The sequence below is a fragment of the Bos grunniens genome, chromosome 14 (assembly GCF_055505025.1).
Source record: "Bos grunniens cultivar Pamir isolate PY7600 chromosome 14, Bosgru_T2T1.0, whole genome shotgun sequence".
Taxonomy (NCBI): Eukaryota; Metazoa; Chordata; class Mammalia; order Artiodactyla; family Bovidae; genus Bos; species Bos grunniens.
Genome location: NC_141178.1, coordinates 69,324,373 through 69,349,078, shown reverse-complemented (window position 1 = coordinate 69,349,078; position 24,706 = coordinate 69,324,373). Strand labels below are relative to the sequence as shown.

Genomic DNA, 24,706 nt, shown 5'->3' with positions numbered 1-24,706 from the left:
TTCCAACAGGGTCTGAATTCATAGTTGTAACACCCCTTTATTATGTTCAGAGAATGAGTCTTTAAAGACCCTTTGCGGCCGCAGCCTAAATGTTAGGTTCTCTAATATTTTGCCACTTTGAAGACAAAGAGATTTCAGATAGACGGAGGTCTCTTTCACTCTTGATAACGCTCATAAGGCATGAACTATGAAGGTGATAGTCCTTATTTTCCCTGCTTCGTTTCCCAGGCTCAGTGGGAACCTATAGAACGTCTACATTCTAGTCAGGAGAGCCAAAAAGCAAATGAAAGTCAGTGAAGAGACGTGCGCTAACGATCCAGGAAGTGGAACAGTGAGTGGAAAGGTGAGCTTTTGATGCAGGAAGTAGAACTAGATCAATAAAGTGAAGGTGAACTCCTGTCCCAGGAAGTAGAAGGTGATCAGTGAGTAGAAAGGTGAGCTTGTAACCCAGAAAGTAGAATAAGGTAGGCAAATTAAAAAAAAAAAGAGAAAGTAGCTCTTAGAAGCCAAGGATGATTATTTTTTAAAATTTCTGTCCTTATGCCAAGGAAAGGCCAATAGCACCAGGGATTATTTGAAAACAGGAAGCTCAACCCAGTGTTCTTGGACAACCTAGAGGGGTGGGACGGGGTGGGAGATGGGTTCAGGAGGGGTGGGATGTATGTATACCTGTGGCTGATTCATGTTGATGTGTGGCAGAGGCCAACACAATATTGTAGAGCACTTGTCCTCTCTTAATTGTATTTTATTCTGTACTTATCAATATCATACAATTATAACCTTTGATGAATAAAAAAGAAAGAAAATCAAAGCAGAAAAAAAAAAAAAGAATGACTGATTACCTTAAATCAGACTTTGTAGGCTTTCTGCCTCTGCAGCTGTGAGGTTTTTACTTAACCTTTCTCTGACTCAGCTTCCTCATCTGTAAAATTGAGATAATAATACTGCTTGCCTCTCCAGTTGTTCTGAGAGTTAAAAAGTCTATGCAAGTGCTTAGTATGCTGCCTGATATATAGTAAATACTCAATAAATATTATTATTATCGGTATTATTCTCATTTTAAATGTTACAGATTGTCTTTCTCCTGCTTAATAAGCACATGCTTTCATCTACTGGAGTGTCTCTCTCACTTACCTACTGGTTTCTTTATTGCAGTGAAGCATCTATAGTTATTTAATTAATAGTTAATGAGAGAGTTTTTGGCGAGACAGGCTCTTTGCACTATTTAATGCTACTGAAAGCACATCTGTTAATTCTGTAGCACAGAGTCCCACAGTCCCAGGGCACTCTCTCAGTGTCAATCTATGATAAATTGATAACAAGTGAGTTGTTTATTTCCTGGTAAAATGATTGTGCAGGGGGTGGAAGGTGAGAGAGATTGGTTTGTACTGTAGAACAGCTTTTCATACAAAGCATAGCTTCAAATCAGAAAGGCTGGGCTTGGTACACGTAATGCCTCAGGAAGGAAAGAGAACCCAGTCTTGTTTTCTCAGGACCACCTGTCAGTTGAGTGGAAATTTCCTCTCTATTGTATAGACATAAGTATGATAGAATCATATCTACCTGGCTGGAATTCTTACAAAGATGAGTTTGGGCAAGTGCTACATAAGTATTAATAAAAAGCATACTGAATTTCTTCCCCCTATCCTCATAAAGGTGTGTGTTCCCTTCCAGTATCTCTTTTGTTATTTCCTTCTTAGTTTTCATTGCTTGTGGATGTGCATTTTATTAAAATGCTGCAAAATATATATTGGATGGGCATTTTATTGTAATACTGCAATATATATATATATATATATATATATATATATAATATTATAAGGTATAATTATAGGTCTCTGGCAAAGTAAAGGTCCATATTAATATGTTGTATTTGTCCAGTGTTCATAGCCTGATTTCCACTGATTTGCTGGCTACTTAAACCTCTGCACTGTATCAAAGTAGGGCCACGGTAACAGTGTGTGCCTATGTCCTGACCCCAGTTTCCACGTCTCTCATAAAATGACTTGGGGATGTCGTTTCTGCGAAACAGTAGCCAGTCTTCCTGTGTGCCTGGTGCTCTACAGTTCCAAAAGCACTTTCCCCTGCATTTTTCACTTGATTTTCATAACAAACCTGTGAGCCCAGAAGAGCTTTATGAATTCTATTTTGTATATAGGAAAATAAGCCTGAAAGAATGGAATCAGTTCATAAAGGAACAGGGTAGGGATTTGAACTCAAGAATACATGACTCCAGGGTCCTTGCTTTGTCTTCTAGTCACAAGCAAGGAGAGGTGATTTCTCAGAAACCTCCCTATTAGTTAGAGTGCCTCTTTTTTTTCTTTCTTTTTTTTTTTTAAAGGATCTGTATACCAAAAGAATGCTTAGAGGTGCAATCAAAGCAAGGAAATGAAGTCATTTTTTATCTTCTGATCCTGTTCTGATTCTTTACCTCTTCAAAATTTTCATGATAAGGTCACAAAGGAGGGTAGATTCCTTCTGAAGTTCAGGTCTTTAGGGAAAAGAAAATCATCCATAGGTCACTGATGTCACTTGACACTGGTGAGAAGTATCAAGAAGTGAAGGGGAATCAGACGTGGGTGTGGATACTGGATCCACCGATTTCTAGTTGTAGCACCGTGGATGTTCTCTCTTAAGTCGCTATGTCTTCATCCGGTAAATGGGAAAAATGAGAGTATATGCCTTTTATGGAGGGCATAAAGATTGAAGAAAACATAGTTCCTTTAAACTACTTAGCAAAGAATTGGTGCTGTAGCCTCATAAATGGGAGAAGGCAATGGCATCCCACTCCAGTACTCCTGCCTGGAAAATCCCATGGATGGAGGAGGCTGGTAGGCTGCAGTCCATGGGGTCGCAAAGAGTTGGACGCTACTGAACGACTTCGCTTTCACTTTTCACTTTCATGCGTTGGAGAAGGAAATGGCAACCCACTCCAGTGTTCTTGCCTGGAGAATCCCAGGGAGGGGGAGCCTGGTGGGATGCCAGCTCTGGGGTCGCACAGAGTCGGACACGACTGAAACAACTTAGCAGCAGCAGCGGCCTCATAAACAATAGCTATTGTCACTATTACTTATCCTAATTTTACCTTTGATATTTGGATGTTGTAATCAGATAACACATAGGGAAATCAGACTATTGGAAGTTTCTCGAGTATATTTTGCCTTAGAGATCTTCCAGGTCTTTGGTTCTTCAGACCCAAAAATAATGAGTAAAGAAAATGATGAATAATATGTGTTCTGCACTCATGCCCTCTGTATCACATTTCAACTTCTGCAAAGAATGATCATATCACTTACTATGTCCCTTTCCAAAAAAATTCAATCCAATTTAACAAATGTTACCTGAGGGCCTACTATGTGTCCAGTACTGTGCTAGGCATTGGGAAGAGAGGTGGACACAACATGGTCTTCAGCCCCAAGAAGTTTTTGGGTGAATGAGGATGATGGAAACAGATGCTTAAAAATTGTGTTGCAAGGTCTATGATGGCTGTAAGCCCAGAATGGTATTAAAGTTATACTAGGGCCACTTAGGGAAGCCTAGAGCTTAGAAGGCAGTCAGAGGAGTCCTGGGAGCATTTTGGTATTACCAGATAGCAAACTTAAAATCAGAAGAGGTGGAAAATAACTTTTAAGAAGATTTCTGGAGCCAAGTCACGAGATCCTATTGACAAGGTGGTGGGCTTTATCTTGGAGGTTAGAAGTTACAAAATAGCATACCATAAGTCATATACACCTTAGATAGCCCATACAGATTATTTGATATCCTGGGTCTTTTAAAAAATGAATTTACATAAATATAAAATACGATTTTCTTACAAATACCGATGGCTACCTCATGGTGAAATCATTCATCCCACATTTCCAGGGAGTATCAACTAACTGGAACTGAAGTATGGATGCCTGTAAAATGCTAGGCAGGTGCTTTCAGATTTTCCACAGTCCTTACCAGTCCCTTTGAATTGTATTAGCCTAATGCACTCGTTTTTGTCATGTTTGACACCCACAGGCATTCTAGACTGCTTTCTGCTTCTTCCATTGTCCATCCTTAACAAAGGTAGGAAACTGTACCTGTAAGAAAACTGGGTATCAGTTTCTTTAATGCATGGATAGTGTCTTCAGACTACAAATAGTTTGTTCCCTGGACACCAAGTTCATCAAACCATTTCTATCCAGGTTAAGGTCAGAGCAGGAAGAAGGAGACAGCAACTTAACAGCCAAAATATTGGTACTACTAGTTATGTCTACAAATAACGGGTTCAGTTCAGTTCAGTAGCTCAGTCGTGTCCGACTCTTTGTGACCCCATGAACCGCAGCACGCCAGGCCTCCCTGTCCATCACCAACTCCCGGGGTTCACCCAAACCCATGTCCATTGTGTTGGTGATGTCATCCAACCATCTCATCCTCTGTCCTCCCCTTCTCCCCTCCTGCCCTCAATCTTTCCCAGCATCAGTGTCTTTTCAAATAAGTCAGCTCTCCCCATCAAGTGGCCAAAGTATAGGAGTTTCAGCTTCAACATCCGTCCTTCCAATGAACACCCAGGACTGATCTCCTTTAGGATGGACTTGTTGGCTCTTCTTGCAGTCCAAGGGACTCTCAAGAGTCTTCTCCAACACCACAGTTCAAAAGCATCAATTCTTCGGTGCTCAGCTTTCTTTATAGTCCAACTCACATCCATACATGATGAATGGAAAAACCATAGCCCTGACTAGACAGACCTTTGTTGGCAAAGTAATGTTGCTGCTTTTTAATATGTTGTCTAGGTTGGTCATAACTTTCCTTCCAAGGAGTAAGCGTCTTTTAATTTCATGGCTGCAATCACCATCCACAGTGATTCTGGAGCCCAGAAAAATAAAGTCAGCCACTGTTTCCACTGTTTCCCCATCTATTTGCCATGAAGTAAGTGATGGGACTGGATGCCATGATCTTAGTTTTCTGAATGTTGAGCTTTAAGCCAACTGTTTCACTGTCTTCTTTTACTCATCAAGAGGCTCTTTAGTTCTTCTTTACTTTCTGCCATAAGGGTGGTGTCATCTGCATATCTGAGATTATTGATATTTCTCCCGGCAATCTTGATTCCAGCTTGTGCTTCCTCCAGCCTAGCGTTTCTCATGATGTACTCTGCATAGAAGTTAAATAAGCAGGGTGACAATATACAGCCTTGACGTACTCCTTTTCCTATTTGGAACCAGTCTGTTGTTCCATGTCTTGTTCTAACTGTTCTTTCCCGACCTGCATATAAGTTTCTCAAGAGGCAGCTCAGGTGGTCTGGTATTCCCATCTCTTTCAGAATTTTCCAGTTTATTGTGATCCACACAGTCAAAGTCTTTAGCGTAGTCAATAAAGCAGAAATAGATGTTTTTCTGGAACTCTCTTGCTTTTTTGATGATCCAGTGGATGTTGGCAATTTGATCTGATTCCTCTGTCTTTTCTAAAACCAGCTTGAATATCTGGAAGTTCACGGTTCACGTATTGCCGAAGCCTGGCTTGGAGAATTTTGAGCATTACTTTACTAGCGTGTGAGATAAGTGCAATTGTGCGGTAGTTTGAGCATTGTTTGGCATTGCCTTTCTTTGGGATTGGAATGAAAACTGACCTTTTCCAGTCCTGTGGCCACTGCTGAGTTCTCTAGATTTGCTGACATATTGAGTGCAGCATTTTCACAGCATCGTCTTTTAAGATTTGAATAGCTCAACTGGAATTCCATCACCTCCACTAGCTTTGTTCATAGTGATGCTTCCTAAGGCCCACCTGACTTCACATTCCAGGATGTCCAGCTCTAGGTGAGTGTGAGTGATCACACCTTCGTGATTATCTGGGTCATGAAGATCTTTTTTGTACAGTTCTTCTGTGTATTCTTGCCACCTCTTCTTAATAATGCATGATGTCTACTTATATGTGCCAGCAATTCTGCTATTAAGTTTACACACATCATTTCAAGTAATAATCTTACAAGAACAGTTCTTTAGTATCCCTATTTTACAAATAAAGAAAATGACATTTACAAATGTTGATAGAATGGTCAAAGTTGGACTACCGTAAACATAGTCTTAAACAGTCTGTATTGCTGCAAGCGGGTAGTGTAATATTTCTAAGTGGCTTTATGAGTAGGAAGAGCAAGGTAAAAACAGGAAGAATATTAAAATATACTCAAGGAAAGCCTACTAAGAATTGCCTAAAAGTTGTGCATATCAAGTTGCCATTCAGGTATAGGTCTCAGTCTAACACTTGACCAGATTGTAGCTAACAGGAAACAGCGTAATAGTGATCTACTAATTTTGTCAACACATTTGGAAAGATTTTCTCCTTAAATAACAAATGAAGTGAAAAACCAGTTTTAAAAACTTTTTGGAAAATTGCAGGATAAAGAAAAGGGAACTTTGTCCAGAAGAATAGAAAGAAAATTTATTTCTTTCTATAAATAGAATAGAAAGAAAAATTATTTCTAATTAATAGAAATAAAACTATCACTATTTTAGAAACCAGTTGATATAAAAGTAAAGAAATAATGCCTCTTGGAAACAGAAGCAGATCATCATAATAAGGTAACATAAGCTGAGAGAAACAATATTAGGATAAGCTGAAAATACATATAAGTGTTGTAAAAGATGATAAGGAAACTAAAAAAGCAAAACCAAAACTTCAGTTGCATAATTAAAATAATTTGTGGGGGGAGAAAAAGGAAGGAAGAGTCAGAAATCATTCTTCCTGAATGACAGCTTATATAGTTCCAACTGACTTGCTGCTGAGAAAAAGAAAATGGACAAAATATTTACAAAGCTTAAAAAATACACACTTATACAAGGTGGTAAGACATAATATCAAGAAAAACAACAAATACCAGAATAAAGCATATAAAGACAAAAGAATGAAAATACAGAAAAGTGTGTAACATATATAAGCATCCAGTAAGGAAGTCTAACATGTATATAATTGGAAATCCAGAAGGAGAGGAGAAAGGGGAAAAAAGGCAAAAAGCAATACAAATTTCCAAAAAATAGTAAAGAAATTGAGCCATCAATTCCAGAAGTCCTATAAACACCATGAAGGAAGAATATAAAGAAAACTATACTGAAGAGTATCATAAAAAACTGCTAAAACTAAGAACAAAGATAAAAATCTTAAGGAAAAAGGGAAAGTGGGGAAGGCATGTTATCTTCTGAAGAGCAACAGTAAGACAGACAGCCGATTTTATCAATAGAAACTATAGGAAGCAGAAGACAAAGGAATGGTATCTTTAAAGTGCTGAAAGAAAATGAGAGACAATCTAAAATGTTAACACAGAAAAAAATCCCTTCAAGAATTATCGTGAATTTAAGAGATTCAAACAAACACAAACTAAGGGAATTCATCACCAGCAGAGTAGCTCTAATGAAACACTAAAAGGAGTGATTCAATGCCAATGAAATATCTGCCACATGGAAACTAAGGAATGCAGGAATGAATAAAGAATATCAGAAAATAGTAAACATGTGGGTAAACATAATCGCAACATATACACAGAATTTATAGGAAACTTTTACACAACAACGAGAAAAAAGACAATCAGCGGGAATATGTACACCGTTCTCTAACCAGTCCCGTAGGAAAGTCTTCTGTGGCCAAAACCATGTGGAAGTGTTCGTCTTCGTTGGTAATCATGTGGTACAAATTGAAATAAAAACAAAGTACAACTAAATGCTCACCAGAGTACTAAAATTAAAAGACTGACAATACTGAATTGATAGCAAAGTTGTGAAAAAACAGGAGCTCTCATAGGCAGTTGGTGGAAGTTAAATTGTTATAGTTGTTAAATCACTGGAGTTAAGTTAAATTATTAGAGTTATAAAAATTGAAAATTAATATGCCTTATAGCACAAAAATTCTACTTCTTATATTTATATAAGATAGAAATAGCAGCATGTGATCACAAAAAGACATTCTCAAGAAGTTTCTTAGGAGCATCATTTGTAAAAACCCCAAGCTTGAAACAACTCAAATGCTCATCAACAGCAGAATAAATAAATTGTGGTACTCAATAAGGTACTGTAGATTAAGAAGTTCCGCAAATTATAGCCCATGGGCCAAATCTGACTCACTTGCCTGTTTTTTCAAATACATCTTATTAGAATACAGTCAATCTCATTCTTCTATATATTGCTAATAGCTTGTTTCATGCTATAACAGAGTTGAGTCATTGCAGTAAAGACCATCTGTTCTTCAAAGTCAATTAAAAAAAAATATATATATATATGTATGTTGCCTTTACAGAAAAAGTTTGCCAACCCTTCTGTAGGTCAGTGAACATAAGTGGACTACAACTATGTTTGTTAACATGTATGAATATTACAAATAAAATCTTGAGTAAAAAGAAACCACCCCTCCCCAAGAAAAAAATTACACAGATAACATTCTTCAAACAGTGTTTTTGAGCTCCTTTCTCTACCTCTCCTAGAATTTTCTCTGTTTTAAAATTTAACTCTGTCCTTCCAGTTGCCCAGGACAAGAATCTACATTCTCACTTCCAATCTATCAGAAAGTCTTATTGGTTTTTTAATGTACCTTACCTTTGAGGTACATTAAGTGTTCAACCACATCACCACTTCTTCCCTCATCATTCTGGTTCATGGCACCATCACCTCTCATCAGGACTATGGCAATAACCTCACTGGTGTCTCTCCTTCTGCCCTTGGCCCTATTCACAGCAGATAGAGCCATTCTACTAAAAAGCAAATCAGGCTTCCCTGGTGGCAGAGTCATTAAGAATCCTCCTTGCAATGCAGAGGACACCAGTTCAATCCCTGATCTCGAAAGATCTCACATGCCTAGGAGCAGCTAAGCCTGTGAGTCAACTACTGAGCCCATTCTCTAGAGCCAGTGCTCAGCAGCAAGAGAAGGAACTGCAATGAGAAGCCTGCACATCACAATTAGATACTAGCCCCTGATCACTGCAGCTAGAGAAAGGCCATGTGCAGCAAAGAAGACCCAACACAGCCAAGAAAGTAGCTAACTAGATGAATAAAAACTTTTTAAAAGTCAGCTCACTCTACTTCTTTGCTCATAACTTTTCACTGGCCTGTCTTCTTAGAGCAACTGCTAAGATTCTTACTCTTACCATCTCTTCACATGGCCTTACCTGATCTGCCTTTGTATTACCCCAGTGGCCTCCTCTCCTGCTACTCCCCTCAACCCCTCCCCTCTCCCTACCCTTGCTCACTCTCGCTCACTCTAGACCAGGCACACTGGTCTCTGCTCTTCTTTGAAACCACGCTAGTCAAGGTCACTGAACTTGCTGTTCTAACCAGTCTGTTCTTCTTTTAGATATCCCTTTGGTTCACTCCCTCACCTACTTCAGATCTTTACTCAAATGTTTCCTTCTTAGGGCTTCCCTGGTGGCTGAGATGGTAAAGAATCTGTCTGCAATGTGACAGACCCAGGTTCAATCCCTGGGTCTGGAAGATCCCCTGGAGAAGGGAATGATTACCCACTTTAGGATTCTTGCCTGGAAAATCCCATGGACAGAGGAGCCTGGTGAGGTATAGTCCATGGGGTCACAAAGAGTCAGGCACAGCTGAGCAACTAACACTCTCACTTTCACTTTTCCTTCTTGGTAAGATCTTGCTTTTCCTTCCTATTTAAAAATGCAACTTTCCACACTCCTAGCACTCACTTACCTTCCTTATTTGTCTCCAGATTATTTACAAATATCTGAAATATTCTATTTTCTTTTGTAGTCTCCACAAAGGTGGGGATTTTTGTTTCTCTTATTCAGTCTTGTATTCTAAACACTTAGGACAATGTGTGGCACAGAGTAACATTTAATTAATGTCTGTCTTCTAAAGAAATAAACTTTAGGAGGAGTTCTGAAATTCTCAGAAAAATAAAAGTGAGATAAATAACAGAAAAGATAAATATGGAGGACAGAGAAAGGAATTTTACTTAAAAGTAACTAGTGTTCACAAGGAAAAAAATCAGAGTAACTACAACATAGGCATCAACAATATAATTTTTTTAAATCCTGATAAGTAATTAGATTAGAAAGTAAAGACAAAAGGGTTCTTGCTGCTCTGATGAAGTCAGGGGAAAAGAACTGACAGAAACATACCTTGGCAAAATTTATGATGGGTCAGAACAAAGAAAACTGTGACAAGTGCTCAGGTAAGAGGGACATTTTAAAAAGATAAACAGTTTACTAAACACACACACACACACACATGTCAGTCTGGCTTAGACTCCATTGTATCAGAAGTTAGGATGTAAGGAGTGACAACTGATGGATTTTAATGGAGGAGGTTTGGATTCAAAGTCTTTACATACATCCCAGTTATCTTTCAAGTATGTGACAATGGAAACACAGTCTCAGATGTGCAAAAACAAAGATATGCCACCTGTGTATTTTTTTTTTTTGAAAGAAATTACCTGAAAAGATACTCTGACTACAAAATAAATTCAGATTTAAACAAAATCAAGAATGGATAGGCCACAAGTTAAACATACTACTATATTTTGTTTTTTATCATTGAGTGCCTAATACTGGAGAAAGAATATATGGAACAGCAGAAGGAACTTACTATGAAACATCTGGATGTAAATCCCAGCTCTCTCACTAATTAACTTTGTGACTTTGGGCAATCACTCCAACTCTTTGAGCCTTAATTTCTTTATAACCTTAAGATAATGGTACCTAACTGTCACAGGTAGGGTAAGCTGGATGAAACTAGATCATGGATGCAAGAGATTAGTAAACAACTCTAAAAATGCTAGTACTCACTATTATTCACTTAAGGGTTTATTCAGCTTCCAGATAAATTATCAGAGTAGCTTTATTATATGTGTCCCCCCCAACATCCATATGTTACCCCCCAATGTGATGGCATTAGGAGGTGGGAGGTAATTACTTTGGCAGGTAATTAGGTCATGAGGGTGGAGCCCTTATCAGCAGTATTGGTTTTCTCATATGAACAGACAGGAGAGCTTGGCTTTGCTCTCTCTCTCTGCCATGTGTGGATACGGCAAGAATCCTGAAGCAGGCTTTCACTAGACATCAGATCCGCAGGCTTCTTGATCTTGGACTTCCCAGCCTTCAGAACTGTGAGAAAAGAATGTCAGTTGTTTAAACCACCCAATCTATGGTATTCCTCCATAGCAGCCTGAACGGACTATGACAGGCTTTCAGTTTTCTTTTCAGGGGATAACCATTTCTATGAATAAGGGATTGGTTGTGACACAGTGAAGACAGCTCACTGTATGTGGAAACATAAATCTTTTCATTATAGGTCTCAGTAACCATAGTCCAGATCTAGCTACATAATGACAGGTGTTGCTTCCTTCTACAAAATTCTGTGGGCTTCCCTGGTGGCTCAGTGGTAAAGAATCTGCCTGCCAATGCAGGAGACAAGGGTTCGATCCCTGAGTTGGGAAGATTCCCTGGAGAAGGAAATGGCAACCCACTCCAGTATTCTTGCCTGGGAAATCCCATGGACAGAGGAGCTCATGGGCTGTAGTCCATGGAGTTGCAGAGAGTTGGACACAACTTAGTAACTAAACAGCAACAGAACTGTTGTTGAACTCTGTAGAACTGCATCTCATCCTCAAGTTTTTGTGATTAATCAGTCGGGTTATTCTCTTAATAGAAGCTAGAGTCTGTATCCTGAGCTCATTTCTTACATCCTTTCATTCTGACCAGAGCTGCCTTGATTTTGTGTTTTCAAATTCCTTTTCTGCATGAAGGCTTTCCACCTGTCTCCAGACACCACCATCTCTGGTCAGTCCCTTTAAATTTTTTAGTGTGAATTACACAAGTACATGATTTACAGGTTAATTACGTTTAGGATTGTGATTTTAGGATTCTGTTGGTTACATTTTGCATAAACATTTACACTGGAATTCCATGAAAATCTCTTCAATGGTAAAACAATATAGCATTACAAAGGAAAAGGAAGTAAAAATTTTGTGTACCATATGATCTACACTATGTACAAATGGTAGCAAAAAGATTAAAAAGAATTGGTCTTGAGAATGGTAATGTCTTGGGAGTTGGAATAGCAAGTTATTTCAGAAAATTGACTTTATGAAGCAGTGGTTCCCTGAGATATTCCAGCTTGTCAAAATATTCAAGAAATTCTATAAGTGAAGGCGTCATCTCAGAAATTCACATCACAAGTAAAATTATTAAGTCATATGATAAATAATTTAGTGGAAAAAATGCTGTTTGTTGTTTTTTGTTTTTTGTTTTACCCCAGATTCACAAACTTATTTGGAAGAATTCTTTAAATTTACCATCAAATACAATTCCCTGGAACACACTTTGGAAACTAAGCATTCTAAAATGTCCCCAGTGGACATAAAGTATTTACATATTTTCTTCTTTTCTCTTTTTTGTATTAAGAAAGTAACATACCCTCTTCTGAACCAATAAAACAATGTAAAATTGTATTTAAAAATTAATGATCCTATCCCATAACATTTTCATTTCTGTCTCCCAAGATAACACATTAACAAATTGATGTGCATTAAGAACAAGTGTATACGCTCATATGCACAAATGCTTAGGGCTAATGATATTCTGTTAGACATCAGTCTTTTACAGAAGTAATATCATACTCACGTTATTCTGCCATTTAAAATTTTCACCTAAATACAGCTATCTCCCATCTGGAGATATATGAGATATGTATATGTACATGTATTCTCAAGTATAGGCCATTCTCAAACATAGGCTGTTCCTCCTGACCCTGCTTTGGTCTGACTCTCTTTGACAAGTCTTCTCTTCATCAAGTCCCTCTTACAAAGAAGACCTTACTTTGCTCAGGTTCTGGCACTCCATACCAAGCCACTCCTCAACAGGCGTGCCTCCCTCACCCTGCTTGGGATCTCACTGTCAGAGTCGCCTCCCCTCTCGTCCTGCATGGACCCCCAGCTCTCCTTGCTCTTGTTCTGATGCTCCATGCAGCAGTCCTGCTCACTATTGTCTAGTTGCTCTGTCTACACTGACGGCTTCACAGCTACATCATTCAGAGAAGGCACATGAAAGGGAAAGAAAGCATGAGAAAAAGAGGGCATGTTTTCCGTATTTTCTGGAGAGCAGATGTTTTACATGCGTTCTATTTCTTCACAACTTGTGTGTATGCTACCTTCTGGGTAATGTCCTTGATTTTATGTTTCTCTTCTTTGACACTTTCTTCAGCTATGTCTCTCATGGTAGCTTTTATATTTGTTGCATTGTTTTATTTTCAATTTCCTGAACAACCAGTGGGGCTGACTACATTTTATTATGTGTTTAATACTTACTGAATTTTTCTCTTCTGTGAATTGCTTACCTATATTTGTTGCCCAAGTTTCTGTTGAGTCTAACAACATTCTAACAGTGGTTATCTCTGAATCATTGCATTCTTGTTGATTTTATTGAATTATTTATGTGTCTATTTTCTAAATGTTATTTAATACTACATTGCATTCAGCACCAGAAAATCAGTTTCAGAGCAACTAAAAAGTAGTTCTGTGATTTATGTATGTATTATTTATGTGTGTTGTTATTGTTCAGTTGCTCAATCACGTCCAATTCTTTTGCGACCCCCATGGACTGCAGCCTGCCAGGCTTCTCTGTCCATGGTATTTTCCGGCAAGAATACTGAAGTGGATTGCCATTTCTCCTCCAGGGGATCTTCCCGACCCAGGGATCAAACCTGCATCTCTTGCATTGCAGGTGGATTCTTTAGCACTGACACACAGCCCACGTGTGTGTGTGTGTGTTTTACCAGAAAATGACAAATGGTGAGGAGTGCGATGGGATGAGAGTGATGTTTTATCTCCTAACTGGATTATCAAGTAAGACCCATTTCCTCCATAAGCTCCCATATTTCTTCTTCAAACCCAGTAATTTATTTCTATTACGGCTTTTGAGTAATAATTAAAGCCACTGAAATATTCTACACCTGGGAATGGAGGAGGGTTAATTTTCATGAAGCCTTAGGAGAAAGCTGCTGTCAGATTGCCAATGAAGTGTAAGCCTGCTCATGAAAGGTATTACTTTATTTCAAGAATTCAGTTTCTTGCCCTTATATTTAATAGATTAATTTTGCTTTTATTGTTTTGTCACCAACACCATCCTCAATATCTGTAGCTACATGCTGTTCATAAAAGGATTCATCTTACAGAAGAACATCACTAAGCTTTAAAAGCAGAGGTGTTATGGAATTGAGAGGGCTGACAAGCCACTGTTAGGGCTCCAACTGAGATAATCAATATTCACCTACTTACTTTACTTCTTTTTCTTCTTGCTTGCTTCACTGCCCTGTCATCTCTACAAATATCTTTGTAGATTATAAACTTTTGCTTGATATATAACTCAAATCTTGAAGGTGATTTTAGCTAAAAATAACTCGAGCCACATGGAGCCTATGTGTTGTGTACTATGCTCCTGGGAAGTCAAGGACCGATCTTGGGACCCAAGAGGTGAAGAGACAAGGAAGAACAGGGCGTTGACACGAGACACACCTGAGTCTTAGCCCTACTTCGGACTGCCGCTGGAAGCCACAGTGTCCTCATCTATAAAGTACTGACTGTAAGTAACTGATTAATTCATTTGTTAACTCAGTAGGCATTTACTGTGGGTGAGTAATGTGAACCACCTAAAGTATTAAATCAGAAGACAAAGCCTCACTTTTGAAAGTTAATAAATACGAATTTCCTCCCCACATGTGAGAAGCGTGTGCAGAGTGTGTTGCACTATAAGTGTCCAGATTCCTGACGACTGTAAACTGAGGCTACCCCACTATTGGTCCATCAACTTCAGCCTTTGTCGTGAAAAGTGATTATCTCATTACTTGCAAATTGACTTGTGAGTTTAATAACTAATAACATTCACCACCCTGTAAATCCAGGAGAGAAATGATGCAGAATGTAATTGAGATATTCTCCTACAATTTATCTAGTGGCCATTGAGGAGTGAGTACAAATACCTTATGCATGAGCAAGAACTCAATATTTAAAATCCTAATAATCATCTTCATCATTTCAAATGAGATGTTTTACACTGAGATCTGGGATGGTAAAAGGATCAGAATCACACAATCAGTGCTTCAATTAATTACTCTCTTCTACATTGTGATAAACAACAACATACCTGAGACTCATATATTCAACACACACCACATACCTAGAGCTCCTTAAATGGTGGCGTATTTCCTTGGGAATTGAGAGGGAGTGATGGTTAAGAACAGGCTCCATGTATAGTCACTGTATTTGCCATAGTCCTCCACCAATCAAAATATATAGTTTGCTATTTTAAAATGATGGCTATTTTTGTTTTTCCAAGTATAAAATTATATCAGAATATTAATCCAGTATTTTCTCCAAACATGTACTCTGGAGAATTACTGATGTAGCTAATTTATAGGTTTTTTAAATTCGTAAGTTGAAGCCAAGAGAGGGGACACAATTTGCCCAAAGTACACACAGCTCGTGGACAGAGTCAGAATAAGACATAGGCTTCTTTTCTTCCAGCCAAGTGCCACTCCTTCTGTTCTTCATTCTGCCTTCTTTAGAATCAAGGGAAATGATAACAGGGTCTAAAATAAAGCCTATCTCAACTTCAGAAGTTTTCTTCGATTAATTGAATCAGTAGGCTTGAGGCTTCTTGGGAATCATTCTGTTAGACATGGGCTAGAAATAGCCTATCCCTTGGCTGAAACAGGTTACATTTAAATTGACATGCTTTCTCCAGTGTGCAATTAGCAAAGAACAGAAGCCTACTTTTGTAAATGCTGTTCAGGGAACATGGAGCAGCTGTGTCATTTCTCTAGGTCAGTCATATTCCTGAAATCTCTCTTTGTCTGGATGTCTATGGTTATTCTAATTGCCAGGAGTAATTCTCCTGGTGGCAGTTGAGGATTGCTTCCGGTGAAAAGACAGATTCACAGGGCTATAGAAAGGAGACACCTGGCATTATTCTCTACACTGGCTGTTCAGGCTTCACAATCACCCTGCATGCCAGGCAGTGTCATTCCATCATGTATTCATCCGTCCATTCCCCTAATACAGCGTTATTAGCATCTGCTCTGTGCCAGTACCGTGGAAGCGATACGGAAGAAAATAGACATTATTCCTGAGTTTGTGGACCTTGCTCTCTAGCACAATAGTCAGATGATAATGAATAATTAAATATAATTATCAATATCAGCTCCATTTTAAAGATGAAGAACCTGAAGTTTAGTCCATTGACGGGACTTACACTTTACACTTATATTCACCCATCAATCAGGAGAGTTCAAAATCCACAGCTTGCCCATGTTCCACCCACTGCCTCTTAGCTGTATGCTTCCAGAGAGGATGTGTGAATGTGTGAAGTCTCAAGGGAAAATATCCTTTCACAAAACAGAGGGCTGAGGCTTCATCAGAAAAAGCGGACAAATACAAAGGATCCACAGACTGAGGGACACACCGAAGGGGGATATACCATTTTTTCAAACAGAACTCCTCAAGCAGCCCTTTCACTTTAAACAGATACATAATAGTGTGTGTCTGCCATTATTCTACGGCTTGCCAGGTGGCTCGGTGTTAAGAATCCATCCCCCAATACAGGAGACGTGGGTTCAATCCCTGGGTGGAGAAGATCCCCTGGAGGAGGAAATGGAAACCCACTCCAGTATTCTTGCCTGGAGAATCCCATGGACAGAAGATCCTGGCAGGCTACAATCCCTGGAGGCACATAGAGTTGGACGTGACTGAGCATGAGCATTTAGCATTACCATTATTCTATCCGACAGAATAGTGTCACTGCCCTAAAAATCCTCTGTGCTCTGCTGATTCATCCCTCCCCATAAGCCTCGGCAACGACTCATCCTTTTATTGTTGTCATAGTGGTACCATTTCCCACAATGTCACGTGTTGGGATTAGACAGTGTCTAGCCTTTGCAAATTGGCTTTCTTTTACTTAGTAATACATATTTAAGATTTCTCTATGTCTTTTCATGGCTTGGTAGCTCATTTTCTTTTTAGTGCTGAATAATATTCCATCATTATTGGAGTATTCTTGCGATCTTATTCCATTAATAGTCTGATTGTATAACTGCACGATTTTAGTTCTCTTTTCCCCAACAATCATTTTTTGACATTTGGAACATAGGCTTAGTTAACAAAAGCAGGTAAAACCACAAGCATTAATAAGGGAAAACAGTCTGAAAGGGAGGGTGCTAGGATCTGTAAAGACATACTCATGTATTATGCAACTTCTCTGAGTCTCAGTCTTCTCACCTGTGAAGTGCCTATGGTAATAGCTCGCTCTGCTTTTGTGAATAAGTGAGTCGGCATAGGGGGATGCTAGGCACAGGTGCTTCTTCCTGCCTTTCTGAGCCTAGAATGCAATCCACAGTAATGTTCTTCCAGACTGTGGTGGAGGTATATAGCTGCATGTTTTTCTGGGATAAAGAAAGATCTGTCTGCCTCATAGACCGAGTATCTGCCAGACTAATATTCTGGAGACATGTTTTGGGGAAGCAGCAACCTTATTGCAGTTTCTCAAATTTACATAAAAGCACGTTTTCTTCCGTTTACTTTATTCTTGTTGTTTAGTGGCTCAGTCGTGTCTGACTCTTTGCGACCCCATGGACTGTAGCCAACCAGCATCCTCTCTCCATGGATTCTTCAGGCAAGAATACTGGAGTGGGTTGCCATTGCCTTCTTTAGGGGCTCTTCCCAACCTAGGGGTCAAACTCTTGTCTCCTGCATTGGCAGGCAGATTCTTTACCAGTGAGCCACCAGAAGCCCACTTTACTCATCGGTTGCTTTTATCCAGACACTTTTACACTTCTGTGTCCCCTGGTAGGCTGAGCTTCTGGAAATACCCTACTGTATTTTGTTCCTCCTCTTGTTTGTGCCAACAAGTCTCCTACACATTAGATGCTCAGTAAATGCTTGCTGAACAAATAAAGAAATCAGATTATCAAAATCTAATGCAGACGATATACAAATTCTAAAAACATCCTTTTTACCCCTTCCTCTAAAGTAGGGTCTCTCGACTTCGCTGCTATTGACATTCTGGGTGGGATAACTCTTTGTTGTGTGTTGCAGGGTGTTCAACAAATCTCAGGATGCTTACCCAGTAGATGTCAATAGCATTTGCCTCCCCCCCTCACCCTACCTAAATTGTGACAATCAAAAGTGTCTCCAGATATTGCCAGATATCCCCTGGGGGCAGAATACCCTTGCTTGAGAATTACTATTCTAAGATAACGTGATGACTATCTCCCTCACTAAAAATTCCCAATTAAATGTTTATCCTCTCCACAAAATGCCTTTACTTCTCCTTCTTATATATAGTAGTATCCCAAGGCTCCCAGCGACTCAGGCTAACAACCTCAGAGGCATCTGTAACTTCTTTTTGCTGATGTTTTTCTCACATCAAATCCATAGTTAAGTCTTGAAGTTTCTACGCTCCAGTTGCCAGACAAAAACACAGGACACTCAGTTAAATCTGAACTCCAGAGAAGCAACAAATAATACATTTGCATAAGTATGTCTTGAATGTTGCCCAACACATATTTATACTATTGCTTGGGCTTCCCAGGTGGCTCAGTGGTAAAGAATCTGCCTGCAATGCAGGAGATGTGAGTCCAATCCCTGGGTCTGGAAGATCCCCTGGAGGAGGCAGTGGCAACCCACACCAGTATTCCTGCCAAGATAATCCATCCCAAGGACAGAGGAACCTGGCAGCTACAGTCCATGGGGTTGCAAAGTGTTATAGGCGACTGAGCACACACGATTCACTGTTTTTCTGGAATTCAAATTTAACTGCGTGCCTTTAGTTTTATTTGCTAAATCTGAGAATCTGACTCTATGCTTAAATTGCCTTTCAAATGTATTCAACTCATTCTGTTCCTGAGGACACTGTCTTTACTCAGGCCTTAATTACCCTTTGCCTGGAGAGCTGTAATGGTCTCTTATCCATCAACAAGTGTTTGGCTTTAAGTATTATATAACTTTGACCCTACTGGCTTGAATAATAAGTCCATGTATTTCTCCGTAATAAAGAATCTGAAGTGGTTCCAGAGCCAGTAGACATGCGGCCACTTCTCTGCATTCTTTTGGTTCTGTACACCTGATTGGTCAGCCTTACCCTCAGCCTGATTGGAGCATGGCGGTAGCCATTCTGGAGATCGTGCCCATGTGCTAGGTCACTTCAGTCGTGTGACTCTTTGTGGCCCTATGGACTGTGCCCTGCCAGGCGCCTCTGTCCCTGGGATTCTCCAGGCAAGAATCCTGGAGTGGGTTGCCATTCCCTTCTCCAGGGGATCTTCCTGACCCAGGGATCGAACCCACATCTCTTACATATCCTGCCTTGGCAGGCCGGTTCTTTATCACTAGCGCCGCCTGGAAAATGCCTAGACATCATACACAGACACGAAAATATCCAGAGGCATGAAAAGGGCTCCTCCTGTTTTCTTTGTGTTTCTCTAGCAGAATCCCCCTATGTCTCCCTAGGCAAGTGTTCCAGTACACACCCATGCTGAAACCAACCCCTGGAAGGACTGCCTGAATTATTCTGGCTGCTGCTGCTGCTAAGTCACTTCAGTCACGTCCGACTCTGTGCGACCCCACAGACGGCAGCCCATCAGGCTCCCCGTCCCTGGGATTCTCCAGGCAAGAACACTGGAGTGGGTTGCCATTTCGTTCTCCAATGCATGAAAGTGAAAAGTGAAAGTGAAGTCACTCAGTCGTGTCCAACTCTTAGCGACCCCATGGACTGCAGCCTACCAGACTCCTCCGTCCATGGGATTTTCCAGGCAAGAGTACTGGAGTGGGGTGCCATTGCTTTCTTATTCCCTGGTGTTGGAGCCAAACTTCTCTGAAATACATTCCTTCATGGAGGAGGGAGAAAGCCAAGTTCTGTTTGAAAGGAATGGGGTGGGGTGATGGGTTTGAGTGTGTGACCAACAGTGTGTTACAGCCTCTAACTGGATTCTCTACTCGCTGCTTCTGTTTTTTCACAGCATGTTTGACTTTGCTGCCAGTCATCTAGAGAACATTTGTTGAGTATCTACTCTATGCTAGATACTGATGGATGCATTTTCCTAAGACACAAATCTGAACATATTCTCACTCAGCCTGAAAGTTTCTGTGGCTCCACTCTGTTGCCTGATTAAAGATCCACTTGTAGCTTGTCCTCAAGGGCCTAATCCTGTGTTCTTGGCTCACACTGTGCTCAGCCAGGATGCACTCAGTGTTCTCTCAGCCCTTACATTTTTCTGATCCCACTGTTGCTTATCACATTTCCCCCTGCCTTGACAACCTCCATTCACCACGCCCATCTCCTCTGGTCAGAATTTGAAGTCATCTTTCAAAGAGTAACATGCCACCAACTATATAACAATCATCCAAATTTGCTCAGCAACAAGATCGACTATTTTCTATTTTGCCTGCTAGATTAGTGGTATTTTGTATGGTATCATTTATTCCACACAAAGAGCACAGGAAATGAATATGGTTTTCCCCACTTTCTAAGATGCTTACCTGAGATTCACATTCTTGGCAAGCTGGTGAGCCTGAACTCGCACCTAAGATTTTTTATTTACAAACTACAGTTATGTATCATAATGCTTAAACACACACACACGAGAGACAGATCTAGTTTCCAAACTCCATTCTCTCTAGCTGTGTGGCTTCAAAAATCACTGACGCCTTCTGCTTATCAGTAGTCCATTGGTTCCCTGGGCCCTAGGCAAACTGGAATTCTCTTAATTCTTAACAAAGTGCTCTTCAGAGTACCAGGTCACACACAGCCCGTCAGTTGGTCATGACCAATAATTTTTAACAGGTTTCTTTAGATATAATTCACATGTCACCCAATTCACCCATTTAAAGTGTAAAATTAAATGTTTTTAGGACATTTTCAGAGCTGAACAACCTTCATCATCGTGTAATTTAGAACTATTATTACCTACAAAAGACACCCTGTACCTTTTAGCCATCTCTGCTCCCCTACCCTTCCATCTTCCCAACCACAGACAACGATTCATCTACTTTCTGTGTCTATAAATTTGACTATTCTGGACATTTCATATAAGTGCTACCATACAAGGCAGAGCTTTTTGTGACTGGTTTTTTTCACTTAGCATAATGTTTTCAAGGTTCATTCATATTGTGGCATGTATCAGAACTGTATACTTTTCTCTTCTTTTGGCCACAGAATATCCTGTTGTAAGGTTGTACCACATTTTACTTATCCATTTATCATTTGTTAGACCTTGGAGTTGTTTCCACCTTTTGGTTAGTATGGTAATCCTGCTCTGAAGATATGTATGCCAGATTTGTGTAGACATATGTTTTAATTTTTCTTGGGTATATTACATAGCTACGAGTGGAATACTGCGTGAAATGGTAACTCTACGTGAAATTCTTTAAGAGACATCCAGATTATTTTCCAAAGTAGCTAAATTCTTTTTATATTTTCTACCACTCAAGTGTGAAGGTTTTGATTTCTCCACATTCTTGCCAATACTTATTGTCTTTTTGATTATAGCTGTCTTAGCATGTGTAAAGAGGGTATTCCATTGTAGTTCAATTTGCATCCCCCTGATGTTGAAGCTGAAACTCCAATACTTTGGCCACCTGATGCGAAGAGCTGACTCATTGGAAAAGACCCTGATGCTGGGAAAGATTGAGGGCAGGAGGAGAAGGGGACGACAGAGGATGAGATGGTTGGATGGCATCATCGACTCGATGGACATGGGTTTGGGTGGACTCCGGGAGTTGGTGATGGACAGGGAGGCCTGGCGTGCTGCAGTTCATGGGATCGCAAAGAGTCGGGCACAAGCGACTGAACTGAACTGAGCTGATGACTAATGATTTTGAGCATTTTTCAGATACTGTCTTCTTTGGAAAAATATCTATTCAGTTCCTGTGCCTATATTTTAACTGGATTGTCTTTTTATTGTTGAGTTGTAAGAATTCTTTTTTTTTTTAATTTTATTTTTAAACTTTACATAACTGTATTAGTTTTGCCAAATATCAAAATGAATCCGCCACAGGTATACATGTGTTCCCCATCCTGAACCCTCCTCCCTCCTCCCTCCCCATACCATCCCTCTGGGTTGTCCCAGTGCACTAGCCCCAAGCATCCAGTATTCTTTATATATTTTAGATTCAATTCCCTTGGCAGGTATCTGATTTATAAATATTTTCTCCTGTTTTGTGATCTGTCCTTTCATATTCTTGATAGTGTCCTCTGGCAAGATCATATTAATCTACTTTCGGTTTTGGGGGTATTTTGGTGTTATAAGTAATAAATCATTGTCTAATCCAAGGTCATAAGAAGCTAATTGTATGCTTTCTTCTAGACTTTTGTAATTTTGGCTCTTAGATTTATGTCTCTGATCAATTTTGAGTTAAAGTTTTGTGTGAAGTAGGAGTCCAACTGCATTCTTTTGCATGTGGGTATCCAGTCATCCCAGGATCATTTATTGAAAAGAATATTCTTAATCAATGATTTTGATGCCTCTGTCAAAAATTAATTGAAAAAATATGTACCTATTATATATATATAAAATAAGTTAGCTCTCACTTCCATTCTGTGTATCTTGTGCCAACAATACTGTGTCTTAATTACTGTTGCTGTGTAGTAAGTTTTGCAATCAGAAAGTGTGAGTTTCAATTATACTCTTTATTTTGAAGATTGTTCAAGCTATCTTGTGTCTCTTGAGTTTCCATATTAAGTTTAGGATCAGTTTGTCAATTTCTACAAAGAAACCAACCAGAATTCTGACAGAGATTATACATAGTCTGTAGATCAGGGAGTGTTGGCATTTTAACAATATTAAATCTTCCAATCTAGAGAGCTAAGATGCTTTTCCGTTTATTTAGAACTTCTTTATTTTTAATTGATTTAAACACCATTTTATAGTCTTCACAGCATGATATTTTGTACTTTGTTAAATATATTACTATACATTTTATTATTTTTGACTCTAGTAAGCAAATTATTTTCCTAGTTTTGTTTGTGGATTTTTATTGCAAGTGTTTAGGAAATACAATTGTTTCTTATGTTTTGACCTTCTCTCTTGCACCTTTTCTGATCTTGCTTGTTAGTTCTAATAGGTGTCTAATGGATTCCTTAAGATTTTTATATGCAAGATAATCATCTGTAAAAGGAGATAGCTTTATTTCTTTTTTTCCAGTTGTATGACTTTTGTTTCATTTTCTCACCTAATTGTCCTGACTAGAACTTCCATCAAGTACAGTACTGAATAGAAGTGATGCATGCTGATCTTAGCGTAACAATATTCAGTTTTTGTTTTTTTTTTAACCAATAAGTTTCATATTAACTGTGGGTATTTAATAGATGTCCTTTATCAGGTTGAGGAAGTTTCCTTTTATTTTTATTTGTTTAGTGTTTTTATCGTGAACAGGTACTGGATTTTTGTCAAATGCACCTATTGAGATGATCATGTAGTTTTTTTTTTTTAATTCAGCTAATGATATATTTTATTAATTGATTTTGAGATTTTTAAGCATATCTTGTATTCCTGGTATAAATTCCATTTGGTCATTACAACTCTCTATATAAATTCTGGATTTGGTTTACTGGTATTTTGTTGAGAATTTTCGTTTGTGTATTCATAAGATACAATGGTCTGCAATGTTCTTGTAATGTTTTTGTTTGGTTTTAATATTAGAGTCTTACTGATATTAGAGTGATACTAGAATGATTTGGAAATTTTTTTTTTAATAAAAAAAGTTTTATTTTTTGAAAGAGTGTAAATTTGGGGCATTATTTTTAAAATTTTAATTTATTTATCTATTTTTTGCATTTTTAAAAAAATAAATATTGGTGCAGTTCACTAGTGAAGCCATTTGGCCCTGGTCTTGGTGCCTTTGCACTTGCACAGACTACATTAAAGCCCCACCCCCTTCTTCTCTTTACTTGGCTAATCACTGCTATTTTTATCAGCTTAAGTTCAGATAGTACTTTCTTGAAAGGGACTTTCCTAATTCTAGCTGACAAGAGAAGTTATCTTTGCTGCATGTTCCCATAGTCCATGTAGATCTTGCTGGGATGATTTATCCCCCTCTTCCTTCCTCTACTGTAAGGCTTGTGAGACCATGGCTTGCATACACTGTGTTCACTGTTCCATCTATATCAGTAAGCAGTTGCTTGGAAAGTTGTCCATGTTCAGGAAATACTGACCATACCTAATATTATACTAAAGACTCATAAATAAATATGCCTATGAGAATTTGTTGTGTGTTAGACATGAGTGATGTACTATAGCGGTTTCCATTATATAGAGGAACAAACTGAGCCTCAAGTTAGGTAACTTGCCCAATGTTATACTGTCTTGTTTAGTAAGGAACTAACAAAAGTATTACAAGAATTTAGGAAAAAATAGATGCTCGTAGACTAGAAAGATCAGTGATGGCTTGTGACAGGAGAGGAAGCCACCCTAGACCTTGCAGAATGCTGGAATCTGGGTCAAGGTTGATGGGAAGGCAGGCAGCCCGTGTTCAGAGCTGGGGAATGGGAGAATTAAAATTCATCTCATGATCTGTGTTTGAAAATACTCAAACTCTTACCACAGCATCAACAGAAAGAAAAAAAAAATTAGAAAGCTCTCTTTCAAGTTAAAGCAAAGCAAAGATGTATTAGACTCAGTTCCTTCTCACAAGATCATCAGCAAGTAAGGCAGGCAGCCGGAATGACAAATTAGGATAGCTTTCCGGTAAGAGTCCCTCGTAA

General features: G+C 39.0%; 1 protein-coding gene across 3 annotated transcripts in view; it reads left to right on the top strand.

Annotated features, from left to right (window-relative positions):
- The window catches only part of LOC147359629 (uncharacterized), a 675,420-nt gene that overhangs the window by 212,759 nt on the left and 437,955 nt on the right, over positions 1-24,706 (top strand). The window lies entirely within an intron of this gene.